At 43.9% G+C, this 19,611-nt stretch overlaps 1 protein-coding gene across 3 annotated transcripts in view; it reads left to right on the forward strand.

The window, feature by feature from the left end:
* Positions 1-19,611, forward strand: part of TMEM131L (transmembrane 131 like) — an 82,946-nt gene that overhangs the window by 16,374 nt on the left and 46,961 nt on the right. The window lies entirely within an intron of this gene.

Consider the following 19,611-nt stretch of genomic DNA (forward strand, 5'->3'; position numbering starts at 1 on the left):
GGACAAAACGGTCCTGTCAGCTTCAGGGAGAGGAAAAGTATATCAAATATTATACTTGTATGTGACAACAGCATGTATTAACTCTTTTGCAGAGTTCTCAGTACTCACTGCAAATGCTTGCTTTATATTTGTAGAAGAATTTGCTTTAATCAAATAAACTAATTGTCTAGGAGAAACATGTGGTTAGTCTGAATAATTTAGGTGTCTGCTTATCCTCTCAGGGGTCCGCCATTCTATGTTATGTCTGGGTTGCCACCTTAGATAAGGAAGATGGAGAGCAAAGCTGGCTGTGTTAATAGTCACCTCATCTCCCTCTCCACGTCCTGCCCCCAAAGTGGTGTACAAATAAAGCTGCGTTTTTTTGTGTGTGTGTCTTGGTAACTTTTAGAAAGTGCAGTGGAAATACAATTAGACAAGAACAACTCGGGATATTTTCCATGTGTGTACAAAACAGACCTTGCTTTCTGTAGAACAAGTGGACTTTATATAAATTTTAAACACAGGAATTTCTCAATCAAAAACAGTCACTGTGAAGAAGTTGGTTGTTTTTTTTCCCTCAGAATTGTGAGGAAAATATAGAAGGGAAAATGTTTTTCAAGAGGAGGGTGAGAAGTAGCCCTCTGTTCTTGTTCTTAGTGAAGTTTTTGTCTTCTGATAACCTCCTGTCTGCTTCAAGATCCTGTTGCTGGACCCAGTGAGCTGTAGTCAGGGGTTTATCATCTCACCCACCTGGATACCAGAACACAGATGTCAAAATTAAGAAACTCTAAGTGCAAAATAATTCTTTTTGTTACTGACTGATAAAAGCCTATTTCTACTTCAGAACTTTGTGAAGATGAGTGAAAGAGGCCGTAAGAACTTGGAAGGAAAAAAGAGAAAGTTAAGATGGTGTGTCATTTTCGGTGCAATTGAAAGCGTGGGTTCTGTTGACTCTGGTTCGTGCTAGTATTGTGTTTCAGTTAGAAGTAGCGCTTTCTGAGCCAGAAAAAAGTTTTGTTAATGTTTGTTTGCAACAGCAAGCTCCTTAAGGAAACATGAGAAATGCAGAAAACTCACTATCTTTCTGAAGGCTAGAAACTGTTCTTTCAGGCGATGGGATGCTGATGTGGTACTGTAGCTGAGTGCACGCTGCAGAAGACCTCAGTTCCTTTCCTAAGACTGGAAACTGGTCTGGCCTTTGCATACACTTGTATATCAATAGGGTGATAATTTGACACACTTAAATGCCTGGGAAGACTTTCAGAAACCTGAATGATACATATGACGAAGAAAAAGTGACCTTAAGTCAAAATTGCTCTGACATACATTCTCACTGTTTTTTGTTTATATAAATCATTATGTATTGCTTTCCAGTTTTTTAAACTGCAGATCTGTAATGTGTTTCTCTGGAACCTGGTTATTCTCTTTAAGGGACTGAAGCAGAATAGCGTTGTTATGTATCTCTGCAACTCTGCCTCAAAAAAAAGTTGACTTGAATTAAATAGGCAGTCTCAGCCTTACAAAGTAGGGAAAGATACAAATGACCAGTTAGTAATGTGCTTCTCTTGGCTCCTGCTACTATCTGCCTTGTTGGTAGCACGTATATATTTATCTCCTGTGTGGATTGGGGATTTTCCAGCTTTTTTTAATCATGTGCAAATGTTTATACCTGATCTAGTGGTAAGTTCATAATCTCTCTTGTTTTACTGTTCTGTTCTCTGTGCCCCCAAATGCTGCCATGTTCTTACAGCCCTGTTTCCCCTCCTGGTTTACTGGAGGCTTTTCCTGGCCACCCGTGTGGTGGGCATATACTTGAAAAGCTTTTGCAGGTCCTCAGAGAGGGTCCAAAACTTGATTGTTATATAGACTCTTAAGATTTCCAGAAGCTTGATAGACTAGCTTAGAGTCATGCTAGTGCTGCCATCAACTCCTGCACACTTCTTTTGGAGCTGCCTGTGTTTGGCAAGCAGTGGATCCAAATATTAATACTTAATACACCAACAAACTTAAAATGTTGAGGTCTTGAAGTTGCTTCAATTATTTTTGCAACTCCTGGTTATCAAAATTAAGCCCCTGTGCCCACCCCCCCACCCCCCCCCCCAAAAAAAGCCACCTGGCATCATGGGCAGCATGTGGGTTTTGTGGGATCAGGCAACTCTTTGCAGTCCTTCAGCTGTAGGTATTTGTTTCTTATCAATGAGAACAGAAATTCAGCAGTCATGTATCAAACTGAAATTGGGCCCTATGAATACACGTGTATGTGCTTTAATGCCATCTCCTGGCATTTAGGACACTGATCCGTGTTTCTTGGAGCAATGTGTTGCACTGCCATTGGGAATATACTTGGCACAAAGAGGGACTTTGGAGACTTCCTTGACTCTGCGCCAGCAGTCTGTGTGATGTGTTTAGCACTGGAGAGAGAAAAAACAGATGCATGCTTGGTTTTGTATTATTTGTGAGGAGGATCCTTTGTATGGTTTCCAAGGTCTCGAGGTTCCTGTATATTGTGCTGCCTTTTAACTCCGTCGCTGTAGTATGCCCAGATGGGAGGTACGGTTTCCACAAGCAATTAAAAACGCACACGTGTTGTTTTTTAAGGTGCTCAGACCTCCTCACTGCTCTGTGTCGGAGCGCCAGAGCAAAGTGCACCATGTTCTCGGAGGCTTTTCTTGGTGGGAATATGTAAAAGCTGTTAATTACTCATCTGTTTCGGGCCGGGTGCTTTATAAACAGGTGGGGGCTATTGGGTACGTGTCACTCTGAAACATGTCTTCACATCCATTGTAGTGTTAGCAGCTGTCTGTGCAACAGAGCTGAGTCCTGGAAGAGCTGTAGGGTAACGAGCAAACTGGGTTGAATTTTACTGAATTACCTGACAATCACAGGAAGGTTTGGGTTGGAAGGGACCTTAAAGATGCTCTAGTTCCAACCGCCCCGCTGTGGGCAGGGACACCTTTCGCTAGACCAGGTTGCTCAAAGCTCCAATACAGTAGTTTTATTTTCTTTGAGAATAAATTGCAGTGATTCACGAAGGAAAAATTGGTTACATTTGGTAGAAAATAAAAGCTGTAATTTTAAAGTTTAAAGTAAATACACTTCTGTGACTGGTGCTACTGAGGCACTGCTTAGAGTATGAAGATGTACATTGCATGAAATTGCAGAGTTGTAGATGCTAGATGTCATCCTGAAAAACTTGGTTGCCTTTGCAGGAGTCAATGAAGAAATTTGTGTGAAGTTATTTGCTCTCTACTTGAAAAGTAGCAACAGTCTAACAAGGATTATTAGAAGTGTCCGAAATTGAAATACTAAAGGTTTGTGTTTTTACCATAGGACTCTACCAAATTGATTGGCAAATGACTGTCATCACCCACAGGACTGGGCATTCATGGTTTTGGTGCAGTTTGGGCATCAGGCACCAGCTCCTGGCTGCAGTAATGCTGTAACAGGTCAGCTCCAGTGCAATGCACTAGCCCCAGGTCCCAGGCGTTTCAGAGTAGCGATGCTACTGTCATTAATTCATTAATTCAAATTAATGAATACTGCCCAGTGCCAGGGTTACACCAGTGTCTTGATATTAAATCTCTGGGCAGAGAGGCTGTGGGGTTTTGCTGTGGGACATGGGAGGAGGAGGAGGAGGAGGAGGAGGGGTGGCTTTCTTCCCCCTCATTTAGCGCCCCCTGTCAGTCTGGGTGCCCAGTGGTGTTCGTCTCACAGCAGACTACACTGCAAGGTTGCACGAAGTGCTGGGTTTTCCCCTTTTCATCCCCTCTGGGCTTATCGTACCCTTGGCGCAGCAGAGCTCTCCCTGGAGTGGCTGCTGCAGACCCTGTGGATGCAGTAGCCCAGTCCCACTCCGTGATGGGCAGCCAGAGCCCGAGGGGCCGTGCACCTGAGGAGGAGGAGGTGGCAGCAAGGTAACAGCTGAGTGGGAAGACCAGTAGTGTTACTGAGGCTGTGAGATTATTTTGCGGTATTCTTGCCTTGTAATTACAGCATTGTGTGGCATCCCACATACTTACAGTGCCATCGTGGCATCTGTGCGTTGCCCATCTGTTGCTTGAAACCAGATTAACGTACAGGGTATGGTGGTGGTCAGATTACACCAGTCGTGATAAAAAATGTGTTTCAAAGCAACAGAAAGCTGTAAGGACAGCAGCCAGGCAAGGGTCACCTGCCCCTGGAGTGGGCCCTTGGTGACAGGCAGGATCCATCCTCACCACCAGTATGTCTCTGGGGAACCTCCCTCCCTGGGCATCTGGGCGGTGGTGGAGGAGTAATTTCAGGGCAGAGCTTTTAGGTGCTGGAAGGCTGGCCACCTCCAGCACCTTCTGCAGTGAGAAAGAAAGGTGTCACCAGAGGATGGTCAAGGAATTCAATTTAGCTGCTTTGAATTGCCCTTGGGAGCAGCCTGTTTTTCCCTGGTCCTTCAGAGGGAAGGGGGAATGATGGATTTCCTAATCTCGGAGCCCGGGGTGAGGGAGTGCTCACATCTCCCTGAGCTTTCTTGCCTCGGCTGCTTCCCCTGTTGCATGCAGCTTCCCCTTGCTGCAGAGGGCCAGGCAGCAAGTGAAGTTGCAGTAGCTTTTTCACCACCACCACCCCCGAACGTTTCTGACTTGCACAGTGAGTCTGACCTGCTGTCTCTGCTCAGGTTTTCATGCAAGTCCAGAGGCTTGAGATGCCCAACTTCAGTCTGTGGTGTTCGGGGACCGAGGCTGTGGCTAGCAGTTTGCACCTTGGATACTGCAGGACTTTGCTGCAGAAGCAAAGGGCACCCCTGTAACCATCAGCCCTTTCTCGAGAAGCTGCTGCTTATGGCTCCCATCTGCTTTGGTGCACAGGGCGCTCCTCTTCAGCCTGCTCCTCTTCCTGAAGCTCAGAGCAGCATGTTGGTTAAGGCAAAACCCTACCGAAACAGGATGCTGCCGTCCACGCGTGGCTGCCTGGCTGGGGAGAGGGAGGCTGGGCAGCCGGTGAGTTGCATGTGATGCTGGTGAGACATCTGGCCCAATGTGGTGCCGGAAACCACTCGGATGTGATGCTGAACCTGTCTGGGCTACAGTTTGGCAGTGGGGGAAGGACGGGGTATAATTGCCCCGTGGCGAGTATGGTAACAAGAGGAAAAAATGACTAAAGATTGTGAAGAAAGGGGGGAAAAAAAAAGGTGCCCCTGATAAAAATGTGAGATGAACAAAGATACTGGTAGGAAAGGTAAAATGAAAGCTTGCTTATTTCAAGTGGTAGGCAGAACTGGTAAGGGACAACAGCAGATTGCAATCTGACCATGAAAGGAAAGATGCACAATAGCAAAAGGGAAGCGAAATGAGAGAGAGGAGGGAGTGACTGATTTATAACTTCTTGCACCTTGTGTAGCCACCACCTCCCTTCATGTAAAATGATTTTAAGAGTCTGTGCAAAATGGAATCAAGTCTCCCTGCTCTGGCTGGCAGAAGTGTGTAACAGCCCTGCTGTGCACGCTCTGTTAATGTCACCCATTACATAGGGTAGAAAACAGTCAGCAAGTCAGACCTCACTAGTGACACTGTAGGTCGCCTCTCACATTTATTTTTTTTGTGCCGGGTTGCATTGTCCTGTCGACTGAAATTGTGGGTTGATATTTTAAAATCAACGTCTCTGCAATAAACACATCAGTAGGTGCGCAAACAGTAAAAACCTGAACACAGAGATGAAGAATGTACTAACCGTGTGTGAGCATAAATCGTGTAATACCCTTTGCTTTTTTTAAATGAGAGCAGAACAACAAGGAGCACTGCACTGCCCTTGGGAAGTGAGTGGCCATGTAGTACTGCAGAATAGGTTTTGCAGTTCCTTACCATTTTGTGGATTTCATGTGTCTGCTTATTTTTTGTGCTTGCCTGCTAGTGTGTGCACCATGTGCGTTGCTGGTTTGTGTCTAAATCTTGATTCCTGGCAACTGGAGGAGGGTAGGGAGTTGAAGAGCCTGTACTTGACCGACTCCTTGACCCGTGCTTTACGTGCTTTGTTGCTATTAACTGCCTTTCTTCAATAGCTATTGTCTGATTTCTGTCTTGGTGTGTTCTGTCTTTTATTCGAGTCCTTTGCCGCAAGCCTGCTGCCTGCAATCCACGAGGTGCCTGCTGCCTGCTTAGGTATTTCTGTGGCCTGTTGCTGACCCAGTTTCTGCAGCATTTAAACTGCCCTTTTGAAAAGGGGGCATTTCTGGCCTTTGTGAGCGTTCCCAGTGTTGCTGGGATAATGTGGCTGATCCCGCAGATGTGGGTAGTCGCTTTAAAACAAACACACCCCCCTGCCCCAGTCCCCATGCTTCAGTTTTGCGTGGATTTTTTTTTTTCTCTCCTTGTAAACAAAACCAATTATTAATGCTTTCTGGTCTTTGAAGCAGTGGACTGTGTTTTGGTGGATGGTTTTTTTCTTGGAATAATTACTGAAATGTTTGATGTGCAGGGAGGGGAGGGCAGTGCCCAGCCATAAAGAGCGTGTACGTTCCTAAATTTTAGGATGGGCACCTTTTGCTTCTGTTCCTGAACTGAGGAAGCTCATTGGGGACTTGGAGAACTGCAAGTCACCCCACGTCTGTTGTGGCTTTGTCGCGAGGTCTGGCTTGGAGGCTAGGTTGTTCTGGGTGTGAGTATTGGGTTGGGGGCAACGACACTTGGGTTGAACACTTGTCGTCTCTTTTAGTTTCCCTCCATCCACTGAAATTTTGCAAGCTGTGGGAAGGTGAGGCGTGGAAAACGTGACCTTGTGGTAGCTGCAAACGCATATGTTAGCTACTGCTTGCCGTGGGTTGGTGCTTCCTTATTCCCTCTCTTTTTGCCAGGCTCCTGCCAAAGCCACGTCTAACATTTTGAAACGATGAGAGGTCTGCCTTACAAAGCTTCATTGCTCCTTTTTTTTGTGTAAAATAGTGCCGTGGAGTGACACAGAGGCCTGTTCAGAGACTGAATGCCCTCGCCAGGCTTGCTTCTCTGCGCTGAAGTCACGCGTGTGTCCGTGCTTACAGATGCGGCTGTAAGGAGGGGCAAGGTGCTGCTCACCTGTCCTGCCCCGCGGCCCACGAGAACCCTACTGGCTTCAGCCGGACTTGGGGCAGGGTCCCGGGGGGTTCCCACTGTGACGTTTATTTGCTTGTCTGGCAGAGGAAGGAGCGATGATATGCCTTTGGGCTGCAGAGAGATCTTTGGCTTGTCCAAAGGGAGCTTGTCCTCTCGCGGGCAGCTTGAGAAACGCTGTGTCAGATGGTTAATGTGCGGAGCGTGCAGGAGCAAAGTGCATCCCGTCCTGCAGCAGGAGCAGACCTCTGGTCTGAGGTCTGTTAAGAGACTCAAAAATAGCGTTACTGATTCTTTGCCCTTAGTGTCACAGGTGAAAATTTGCAGTTGGTGGGCTCTGATTAGCCACGTAGCTTTGGAATAAGGGAGGGAATGCAAGAATCCAGGGGAGGTAGAGCCCCAATCCAGTACTTGATTGCGAGTGCTGTTTTTTAACTGATACAAAACAACCAAAAGCGGACTTCCTGCTATTTTTCCCAGTTCGTTTTCCCCCTCTTCCTTCCCCCGCCAGCTATCCTGCTGAAGGAAACAAATGTTAACTCATTGGCTCAAGGTGCCCCTTGCTGGAAGTCAGAACTCCAGAGGCTAACGTGGCAGCTGTAACATACCTGGGATTTTTTTGGTGGTAGACATTTTGTTAATAAACCTGTGAAACAGGGTTTGTTTCATATGGTTCTGCTTTATTTAATAGCAGAAGGTTGCAGCATTTTGTATGTCAGAAGAAATTGGCTCCGAACATATGCTGTGCATTGACTTCAACAGATCCCAGATGTTTTGTAAGGACCTGGTAATTCCTGCAATACGCGTTGTAACTACTAATCCTGGTAATGCCCGAATTTTTGCCAGTTTGAATTTTCTGGTATGTATTTTTTCATATCTTACGTTTTCCTTTGACAACGTAATCTAACATAAATGTACAGTAGTGCTTAGGAGTGGGTCACAAATACACCGTGAGCGTGCTTCCTTTTAATAGCTCTAAATCCTGGAACTGTCTTTCCATTTTGCATACCATGGCCCAGAGCGCCGAGTGACAGAAGACAGGCGGGCACAGCAAGCTGCTTTTTTCAAAAGGTGCAGCTGGGGGAATTTGGGAGGCTTGTCTGCGGGGCATCCTGCCACCGTAGGGGTTTGCTGGCTACAGGTGAGAAAGTGGAAATGATCCGATGCTGTGAAGGATTCCCCCTTTCATTTCTGCCTGCAGGAGGGGGTGCACTTGGAAATATAAGCAGAGTTCTGTGTGGGGAGCTGGAAAACAAAAACTTTTTAGTTTAAGAGTAGATATATATGCTGTTGAAGCATATAGATGAAGATGAAAATGCACAGTGCCATCAGTTAGTAAAAAGTGAATGAGCAATAAAAGTCTGCAGTTTTTTATATTGCTATTGTAATTTTAAAAGTTTTTTCCTAAAAAAAGGTTTTGTACTCCTCTGGAGAAAATACGTCCCATCTAATAAGTAACAATACAGCCACATATGTAAAATGGCATAGATCCAATATCTTGCCACACCAGAACAAAAAGCTTTGTCAAGTGACTGAAACATTTGGAAGGGGAACTGAAGAGGGTATAATACAACCCAACTGGGAGGGTTGGAAAACAAGAGCAAGAGACTGATGCTCCTGTGAGATGGAGGCTTTGATCTGGGCCCAAAGCTGCTTTTTTGGTGTTGCTATTTGGTTAGTGACTTATCTTCAACTTTTCCTCCTTAAAATTTGGTGGTGGCCTGGGGGGTGTGGGAGAGCAGCTTCATTGCTCTGCTGGACACGGGGCGACTGTGTATACCGCAGCTTTACCCTGGTGCACCACGCTCAAAGTACCTTGGAGCAAAGTGTAGCCTTGCGCCTTCTCTTTATATATTTCTTCTTTGCATCATATTTTGCAGTCATATAATATGGCTTATGAAAATCCTATTCAAAGACAGGAAAAATTAAGTATTCTTAGAAAGCTAGTGTATGAGTTTGCACATGCTTCAGAAGTTTCATCTGTTAGAGAAGAGAGTTTTTAATAAGTCTGGCAGTCAATAGCAGTAAAATTTTTTGCCTTATAAAACTCAAACAGAACTGAGAAAGCTGGTCTTGCTCAAGCAAATGTTTGGTAAAAAGATTTTGAAAGAGGTGCATGTATTTTAGGTTTTCAAGAGGGACTTCCCCAGTATTTTACCAGTTTGTGATGTAATTTACTGCCTTACTAAGCTGTGTATTGTAGTGTTTGCTTTTCCACCATAGTAGCATTTGAAGCTTTTTGGTAAAGTACTGTGTAGGTAACTTGGGTTCAATATGGAAAATCACATATTTTTATTGTCTTCTCTTCATATGTTTGCAAGAAGGAATGATAGTGGATGTTCACAGGTAAATTACTATGCTTAAAGGTTGATGTACAAAGATGATACTTTGTTTTTTAAGATTTGGGCCGAAATTCACAAAAGAGAAGAAATGTGGAGTCCAGGCTGATGTTTTCCACTGTTGTGTCAAACTTGGACTTGGCAGCTTTAGGAGATCTGACCTTACTGACCTTTCCATTGCTTTTTTCAGGGCAGGGTGGGATCAGGTGCATTGTCCAAACCAAAGGGAACACGTGAAAAGCAGAAATTTAAGTTGGGTTTGTTTTTTTTTTTAAGTCCTAAATCTGAGGGTTTTTTCTATTATCTTAGTTTCCTTTTCAGTTGCTATTCTTTTTTCTGTTTCAGGGGAAAAAGGGAAGGGGATTTTTAGTACTTAACATGTTCAGTGTAAAGGTTTCCTATGGGCTTTGAGATCTACCATGCAAATCTGTCTCTTAGCTGTCCTACAGGCCTGTACTGTCATTATAAAGGCGCTTGGATTAATGCAGAAACAGCAAAAGGCAGCTCCTGTAGGAAGATTATCACTCTTAATTGCTGTAGGAAGATTATCACTCTTAATTATTAAGCAGGTCAAGCTTATCAGCAACCACAGAGCTCTTTCATGCATTTTGATGAGCTGTTCTAACTTCAAATGGTTTCTGTAAAGATGGACGTTTTTGGCTGGGGCTGTAATTAGAAAAAGGAAATGGTTGGGTGCAATGATATTTGACAAGACTGTAACTTCCTATTGCTGTGAGCTCTGAGCCCCGCTGTGCTTCCTGCCCCCCCTGCTCTCCAGGCAGGAGCCGGAGCCCCCGAGATGGAGAAATGCTGCCTTGCTCCGGCACTTCGAAGTGAAACGCTTGAAGGAGGGGTTGCTGCTGAATTGACAGAAATTGGCCCTTTGCTCTTCAGTCTAGGGAGATCTTTTGAATGGAGTTTTGTGCACTTGATCAAGTTTTATTTTAACCAGTAAAAACAGATTTACGATTGATACGTTAAAAAGGCGAGGTCTGTTTTCACTTGGATCTTTCTTCTGTGCTGCTAATTGTCCCATAGATGCTCTGCTTCTTTCTAATAATAAATAAAAATATCCTTGTTGGTAGCAACCGTTCACATTTAAAATTTCACATTCCCTTTAGAATGTAGTTTTAAAACGTGGAGCAGAGCTGATGTTTCCCCCAGTCTTACGCGGAGTATATTAGGAACAGAAAGCAAGCTCACTGTTATTTTTAAGGGAATTTAGTTGGGGCAGGTGTAATAGAATTGTTATTTGTTTCTTCTTGAATATCTGTTTCTTCCTTTGTTAGATTCCTAATTATGTTAGTAGAGGACTATGCTGAAAAACAGCCCTTGCTGCTAGAATCTCTTGCCATGGTTTTGCCGTTGCAAGAACAGAATGAAATACTATCTAGTAAGTAAAAACAAGCATGCTCTCCTTAGGTACAAGGCAGGGTGGGTATGTGGTTTATCCTTTGCCTTTCTTAAAGAGTCTTTTATCCTACTTCTTTCACAGCGCCATGCTGTGAAATTTGACTGCTTTCAGTAAAATGCTTTGAAAACTGTGGGTAGTGAACAGTCATTTAAATTTCATGGTATCTCAGTGCAAGGTTTGCAGCTCTTTGCCTTTAGCATAGAGGAGGCACCGTGCTGACAGTGGAAGCCTTTTCTCTAGGTGCTTCTCCTTGTGCCTAGGGTTCATGTTTTCAGAGGGTCTGAAAAAGGCTGTGAGCAGCACATCTCTTGAAAACGTTTCATTTTCAGTTTAGAGACTGGGTAGGAGCTTGGATAAACAGTGTGATCTTTGAGAGGCGTGGAGTCTCATAGCTGCTCTTGAAGCAATTCTGAGTTGTGAGGGTTGAGCAGCATCCTTCAAAAAGCAGCCATTTCTTTACATGTATAAAGTAGGCCAGGGTACTTGCAGGTTTGACTGCCTTTCTTAATGCTTTTTAATTAGGGTAGGCAAAAGTGACCATCTCAGAAATTATTTGTGACCTTAGTGTCAGTTTTTGAAGAACAAACCTGGATTATGCAGGCAGTTTAAAAGGTTTTGGTGTGGTTTTGGTTTTTAGTGTTTTGTTGGTTTGGGGTTTCTCTTGGAGGGTTTGGCTACTACAGGGTAAGCAAATTACTCAAAGAAAGTAGGTTCAGCTAAAAAGCTTTGAGGTTTAGAAAGGGGGGAAGAAAAAAAAAAGCAGGAGCTGCTTTGTGTGCCTTTGGGATTTGTGTTTTTATTTCGCATACTCATGGGCCAGAAGCATTCTTTATAAAGACAAGAAATGCAGTATTTTCTCATAACCCCAGAAGTCCAGGACCTGGTAATTCAAGCTAAAATGTCAAGAATGCCAAGGCTCCTCATGGAGCCAAAAGTGTGTGTTTGTATTAGGCAAGTGACTCTCTTAATTTTTTGGGGGGAAGAACTAAAAAAAAAGTAAACTCTATTGTTTTTGTGATTTTAATAGTTTAACAGAAAATTGCTACTACTTAAATTGTAAAGAAGCTTAAAAAAAAAAGGCAAACGAGGTTTTATTTCAGAGCAGTTATCATTGTCTTAAGTACTTAGAGATTACCTTATGAAATATTGCAAAGCCAATAGGCAATCGCTAAATTACCTAAAGCAAAAAGGTAAATGAAGGTGGATGTTCTGCTTGCCAGGATATTTGGGATTTGCTGGCAGTGCTAGAGATGCTTCAGAGGAAAATGTTTGATGTGCATATTGAACTAGTGGGCCCTGTACACTCATCCAGTACAAATAACTTGGATATTTCTCAGCCTCGCTGAAACAAGACTTCTTTTTTTGTGTGTCCACAAGTAGTTGCAGGTTCAGTTTAGGCCATATGGGTGCCTGATTTGCCTGCCAAATTCACCGATAACCCACTTATTGTTCTCCCAGGTCTGTGCTTGTGGATTTCTAGGGAGTTACATACCTTTTGCTTTCTAAAATTTCGGCCTTTCCCCTCCCCCCCCTACTTAAGTGGACTGTGCAACATGCCTAAAAAAGACAGGGTCCCCCTGGACAATCTCTAGAGAGCATGGGTTGTTGCTTGAAATCTGGGTGGCTAAAGGATTTTGAAAGAAGAGGTTTCAGAAAACAATTTCAAATGAACTCAAGTCATTGTGAATTAATTTCTTAATTTAGTACAGATTGCAGTTATTTCAGAAGTTGAGGACTGATTTATAGCAGGGAATAATTCCGTTCTGCTGTTAAACACACTTCATTGTGCTGCTGCTGCTAAAATACAAACCGCAGGCCCATGTGGAAAAGAAAGCCTTTTCTTTTCACCAGGAAGCTCACTGTAGCGCTTCGTGCCTCACTGCTCATCTTCTCCACTACGTTTCTTTGTGAGTGTTATTCTGATTTTTGTCGTGGCCCACATTTAACTGCTTTGGAGGTTTTTCCAAAGAGATTGTTTGCATATGAGAGTAGGGAGAAAAGCCCACTTTTTTTATCGGAGTCCTGCCATTTCCATCCCGTAAAAAATGTGACTTTTTAAGTGCGATACTGTGAGATACTGTGAGTTTGATTGTTGCAGTTTTGTTGTTTTGTAGTAAATAAAACTGAAGCACTGCTGGCTTAGGTAACTATCCTGCAAAGGTTTTGTATAAACGTTATCGCAGAATTTTATAGGAAAAGGGAGCACAGGCAGTGAGAGGAGGGTACCCAGAAAGACAAGTAAATGGCAGTGGAAACACAGGGGCTAGAGGGGATAAGCAGAGCGGGCTGCTTCAGTTACTGAAGGAGAGCGTGTGCAAGGAGCCAGATGGAAGCAATCGAGAATGGTTTGTGCTTTACAGGTTGAGCTAGGCTTACCTACCTTTTTATCTCAGTACTTCTGAAAATAAACTAAGTAGCAGCCCATTGCAACTTTGGTGAGCAAGTCTTTGGCTATATGCTGCTTTGCCAATATAACAAGTTTTTGCTTAAAAAAAAAAAAAAAAAAAAAGAAAAAGATTGCTAGTCCTGTCTGCCTCCTTAAATCATGACTTTGGCCCTAAATCATGGGACTTGTTTTTAGTTTTTATCATTACGCTAGCTTATTTTGGTTTAGCTTCTCTTTCCTATTTTCCTGTAGCCCAGATATGCAAAATAGCGGGCATGCAGGTATGCGTTTGTGTTATTTGATGGGTAACGCCATTTTGGCCTTTTCTGCTTTCCAAGCTTTGGGATTTGGTCCCTGATGTATGGTGTGGTTCAGAGAAAAAGACAGCCCACCCTTCTTCCCACAGCAGCATGGTTCTCTAGTAAAGCACGTTAAGTGAATTCCTCAGGATGGGTTGCCAGTCCCCAAGCATTCAGAAGCAGTGAGTCAGTCCTCCCCCTCTTCCCTAAACAATGCGGTGCTAAAAATAAGGGACTTTTTCAACTTCTAGGTTTCCAGTGTTTAAATTTCACAGTTTTGTTCTTTTACCCGCTGGATGTTTTTTCTTAATAATAAAAAAACATAATGCACGGATTGGTTCATATGTTATCACCTGAGTCTTATGTAGTATCATGGTTTAACCCCAGCTGGCAGCCAAGCCCCACGCAGCTGTTCTCACTGCCCCCATCTGGGAGGGGAGAGAATCGAAAAAGTAAAAGTGAGAGCTCATGGGCTGAGATAAAGATGGTTTAATAGGTGAAGAGAAAGCCCCACACACAAGCAAGGCAAACAAAGGGATTCACCTGCCTGCTGATGGGCAGTGGCAAAGGTCCAGCCATCTTCAGGGATGCGGCGCTCCATCACGCATCAGCGTTATTTGGGAAGACAGAGGCCATCTCTCCCAACGTCCTTCCCCCCTTTCCTGCTTCTTCCCCCGGCTCTATATGCTGGGCATGACGCCATATGGTCTGGAATACCCCTTGGGTCAGTTGGGGCCGGCTGTCCCGGCTGTGTCCCCCCCAGCTCCTTGCGCCCCCCAGCCTGCTCGCTGGTGGGTGGGTGGGAGGCAGGTGACACCCTGACTCTGTGCAAGCGCTGCTCAGCAGCAGCTAAAACATCCCTGTGTTACCAACACTGTTTTCAGCACAGATCCAAAACATAGCCCCATGCTAGACCCTATGAAGATGGTCAACTCTGTGCCAGCCAAAACCAGCACACGTAGGTATGGTGGTCCGGGAGAAATCCTGCAAGGCTGCAGAGCCGAGGTGGTGAGCATGGCAGGGCTGAGGCCAGGGAGAGCCACGGTTCTTCAGGTGCGGTACATACAGCTCGCCCATGAGCTGTGTTGTTCCAAGGTAAATCCTTTCTGATGACTCTTTCTGCTTCCAGGAAAAATAAATCAAGTTTGGTTTAAAAAAAAAAAAAAAAAGTTGTAATTTAATAATGTTCTGTTTCTTTTTGACAGGGTTGTCTTGATGGTAAACAAAAGTTGTAATTTTGCATTTCCAAACAATTTTATCTCGTCTTTTAAAGCTATTGTCTGTCTTCCAGGAGCTTCAGTTTAACCTTCATAAGTACTGCTTGGTGCTTTTACTGCCTTTAGTGAATGGGAGGTTGAGTGAAGCGAGGGACAAGGTGATATGACAAAACAAAGCTCTGTGTCAGCTCTTCAGAAGACTGGTTCAGCTGCAGCTGGGATCCATTTCTATTTCTATGTTAACTTCCTCTTAATTAACAATTTACATTTGCCAAAATAATTTCTTTCCATCAGCTGTAATCAGAACTACTAAAAGTATTAGGGTTTGGTTGTTTCTGTAGGTGCAAATCTCACTCTTATTAGTCTGCTTTTTATTAATCTGGTGTAGTCTAGAGGAACGAATCTAAAATTAGTAAATGAGTTTTTTTAAAATTTCCTTTCTGTGTTTCAGTTTACATATAAAACTTTTGCTTTCCTATACAATACATACGTACTTCCATATCTCAAAATCTCATTCTGTGGGTTCATTAATATTACTGCACTGAATGTAAGAAGTGCCAAGATGCCAAACACAAGTCAAATTTTACTTTTAGCGATATACTGAAAATTAAAGCAGTACTGCCTAAGCAGATTCACTCAAAAAGGACCTCTTGTACGTTAAAGTCCTTTTTGCCTGCCGCTTCCAAGAAGACCCTGCAATCATAAAGAAAAAGCCCTGACAATAGAATACCTTCCTCCTGACTTGCGTTTTCTTGGGTTGCCTGTCAACAAAGGGCACAAAAAGGAAGGATGAAGAAAGGGCACCAAGTGGCAATACGTTGCTATCTGAATCATCAGATGACGTGCATCCTAAGATAATCTAAAGTAATCAAGTAAAGTAAAAAAATAAAGATACAAGGAAGACTTGGAGAAAAAAGGACACTGGGATAAACTTTGTTCCAGGAAACTTCCCTTCCTTTCTGATCAGATGCAGCTTATTCTGCAGATTGCTGAGTGTTGTTATTTATATATATAGCTAGATGAAGTAACTCAATTTTGAAGTTTTATTTTCTAAAAAAATCAACAAAAAAAGCACAACCGAAAAAACCCCAACACAAACCCCAGAAATTTGTTCGGCGTAGATTTGGCCTTTTGTTTGGATTTTTTCACTTTTCTTGTGATTTTGGCCAGTGAAGTATAAATAATACTGTTGCGAAGAAGGATCTCTTTCTGTTGTACTTCGGGGGAAATAAAAGGGTCTTTGCTTATTTGGAACAAATGTTTGTGTGTAATATACACTGCATATAAATTAGGTTTTGAGGCTGTAAGTAAATATATAAAAATCATACTGACCTGGTTGTTTACCTGTTTCTACTAATTACATCAAAGAGTAACAGAACTGAAAGAAGCAAGGGCAAAATAATTCCCGCAAACTCAACGTGTGTGTAGTGAGCATCCCTTGTTTAAGTCCCACATTTAATCCCTGTATTAGCATCCCCTTTTGTTAGTCCCACGACAACAGGACACCAAAATGTTCTTTCCTGGAGCAGGATGTGTTGTAAAAGGCTGGAACTTCTCCATGTTCTCTGATGCCCTTTTCCCTACAGATGAGCACCTCAGGGGCTTCTCGTTGGAGGGAATATGATGACTTGAGATTTTACAGCTTTTAAGAAGCAGCAACAAAAAAAACCCAAAAACTTCTGCCCTAGAGTGACACATTTCTCCGCTTGCATAGGCGGTCAGGGGTTCTTGCGTTCCTCCATTACGCTCTTCTCTGCTGGTGTCACCTCTCTTCCTCATGCCACCTGTTCCTCCAGCCCCTTTTCGGCTGCTGTATGTCCACCTTTCTCCCTGGCCAGCATCTCTGGTGCTGGGAGTTGTGTGCACACTTAGGATTTATCCCTTTCTGCTGGGTGTTTTCTGGGAACTGGGGTGATGAGCTGGAGCGGTCTCGTGGGCTCACTCTCTCCTTCTCCGCCCCGAGCCTGCCCTTCATCTCCCCCTGCCCTGGGTGACCATGTGGAGCCTTCCCCAATGGTTCAGCTGTTCTTATTTTTTCCTGGAGATGGATGGTCCAGGGTGTCAGTGTTTTAAATATATTGTGAAGATGGAGAGGAGGAAGGGCATTGAATTGTTGGGCTGGCAAGTGATAATCGAACCAATTAAACTACTTTTTTTGATACAAAGGCAATTACTACTAAGTGTTCAAAGTAGTTGCTGGGAATCTCCTTCCCCTCTTCTATTTTTTTGCTGTTTCCCTCCAGTGTGGTTCACTTGTGCTTAAAAATGTCCCCTGAAATAATGGAATTGACATGCTGTATCAGAATTTATTATTCAGAATTCTGTGTTCAGCTGGGCTGCCTGAAGAAAACAGGTGCTGTGGAGTGTGGCTTTGTTAGACAGCATGCCTAATGTGATGTTAGCTGATTTCAAAAGCAATGAAAGAGTAGTTGGAAACCAGGCTTTTTCTGTCCTGGAGAGGACTGTTTCTCTACATTTGTTGTTTCAAGACTTCCATTCTTAGGTTGATATTTGTGTATTTTTCCCAGGCCTTGCAACATTCTCATGAAATGACCCGTGTACTTTTTTGGACATGTCATCTGCAGCAAAAAGAGAAATTTTTGGCGTAATTTGAGGTGAATCTATTAGTGAGTTGAGGTTCTTAACTTTTAAAAATATTTATTTTTTTTTACTTGAACTTTTAAATGTCTTAACAAATTTCCTTTGACGTTTATTTCCATGTCCCCTGCAGAGAGCTTGATGTATTGATGTGTTTGGAGTACAGGGATGCATCATGGTGTTGGGCCAGCTTCCACCTAGGTTTAAGAGGCTTGCAGCAACACATTGGAGAAGCGTGTGTGTAGATGTAGAAGACATCTACACACATTGCCTGTCCCTTTCTCTCTGTAGTGGTGGGCTTTAAATGCATCCTGGTTGTTAGGTGAGATGATCGCCTGCCCATTCCCATTCCAAACTGCTGTTTCCTTGGGGATCGGGAACAGCCCCAGAGTGGTGGATTTCTCTTTCCACTAGTCCTGCTGTTCTGTAAATGCGGCTCCCAAGTTATTTTTTGGCAGTGCTTTGGGGCTGCTGATAAGCAGCGCAGAGGCGGTGGAGCTGGCCAGCGGGCAGGGTTAGGAGCACCATGCCGAAGGAATGTGGCTCTTCTGCTTTTAGGGCCAGGGTGGATCTTGGAGCAATTTGGCAGCTTTTGTGGGGTGCAGAGCAGAAGCTGGATGTCTTGGAACCATGGGCCGGTTCCCGGGGCTGCTGGGGAGTGGTGTGTAGGGATGCTCTGAAATTACCTTCGTGCAGCTCAGAGCCTGCAGAATTTTATTAGCTGAGGCTTCACTTCAGCCATCCCAGTCTTCAGAAGGAATGCAACGGCAGCCCTGGGATCCTGCTGCTGCTCTCATAGGGCTTTTCCCATTTTCTGACCATGAGAGGCTTGGCTGTGATTATTGTCTGAACAGTAATGCAGTGTGTTTTTCAGAACCAGTGCTACAGCAAAGCCTTCTTCATCCAAACCGAATGAGATACGGTCTCCTACATCCACGCTGCGTTTGCACCCAGTGCGTTGGTGCCTGTTGCAGAGAGGGAGGGTCAGAGGAAAAGAGCTGGTGCTGCCAGAGCTCCCCAGGGGGAGGATCAGCGGGTCTTGGAGAGCCACTGCCAGTTACACCAATGGGCACAGAGCAGCACTCAGCTTCTCATCCTCAGCAAAGGTTTTTCTGGTGGGAAAAGTATTTCAGCAGTAACTGTAAGACACTAGAAACTTACGGAGCGCATAAACCACTGGCTTAACTTCTATTTTACTGTATGTGTGTGGGTGCATATACAAAAAGGATCTGAGGATCCTTCAGGAGTGTGCCTTCCCCCAGATGCCTGGGGCTTTACTGTAGTAATAGTTTTAATTTGTGTGTGTTTACAAAAACAGTACTCAGACTTCCCCCCTGGGTACGTCTCCGAGGCTGTCTTTTGGAAGGGGAAGAAGCTACTGGTTCCCTTCTGGATCCCTGGTGTTTCTAGGAATGGAGCAAGGTTGGCCTGGCCGGAGACAAGGCGGTTGGAAGGAGACTGTCATTCACCCAGACTTTGTAGTTCTGCATCATCGGCTCTTGCGTTATTTGCTAGCAGCTCCCCAGAAACGCTACCTGGATATATTGCATGCCTCCCCCTACAACAGCGAGAGAGTTTGCTTCCTTGTATGAGAAACATTTTCATAAAGCTGTAGGTTTTCATATATAGTAAATCTCATTTTTCATGACTGGTAATAAATTATGACGTCTCTCTTGGTTTGGAATGTAACAACAGAATTATGTAGGTACTTTAATATATTAAAGGTGTAATGTTACAGAACTACATTTTTAAATTGGGGAACAATTAACTGTACTACCACACTTTATGCAAAGCAGCTTGGGTAACTTATGAGCCCACGGTCCGTCCCTCCCTCCTCAGACTCATCCTTGTTAGGATGCTTATTAGTATCATGCAGTGAAGATGAAACTGGTTCTGGCTACGCAACATGCAGACTGCTTCTGGGGAAGTTTTTAACAGCATAGGACTGGCTACGTCAACATAATGAACGAGTGCTGGGCTTGTTTTTTACCACTGTGGTTGTTGGGACTTGTGGAGGACAAGTTGTAATTGAGAAAGTGGTGAAGATAGCCTGGGATTTCTATGTTATAGGGCATCGATTCATGTTGAAATAAGCTAAAAAAGTGCTAGAACTGATGGGAATTTTATTGTGAATTTTCCTAGGGCAAAGGAAAGATGATGATGTATGTGTTTCGCATTATTTCTTACTCTCTTTGCATATAAGAAATTACTTGGCTTTTGCATTAAAGCCACAGCTAAGCAAGAACTTTTTTTGACGTTGGCTTTTGCCCAAGCTGCTGTTTACTCCTCTGCCTCTGTGTGTCTCAGGTGTGCTCGTGCCAGTG

The sequence above is a fragment of the Falco cherrug genome, chromosome 1, assembly GCF_023634085.1.
Source record: "Falco cherrug isolate bFalChe1 chromosome 1, bFalChe1.pri, whole genome shotgun sequence".
NCBI lineage: Eukaryota > Metazoa > Chordata > Aves > Falconiformes > Falconidae > Falco > Falco cherrug.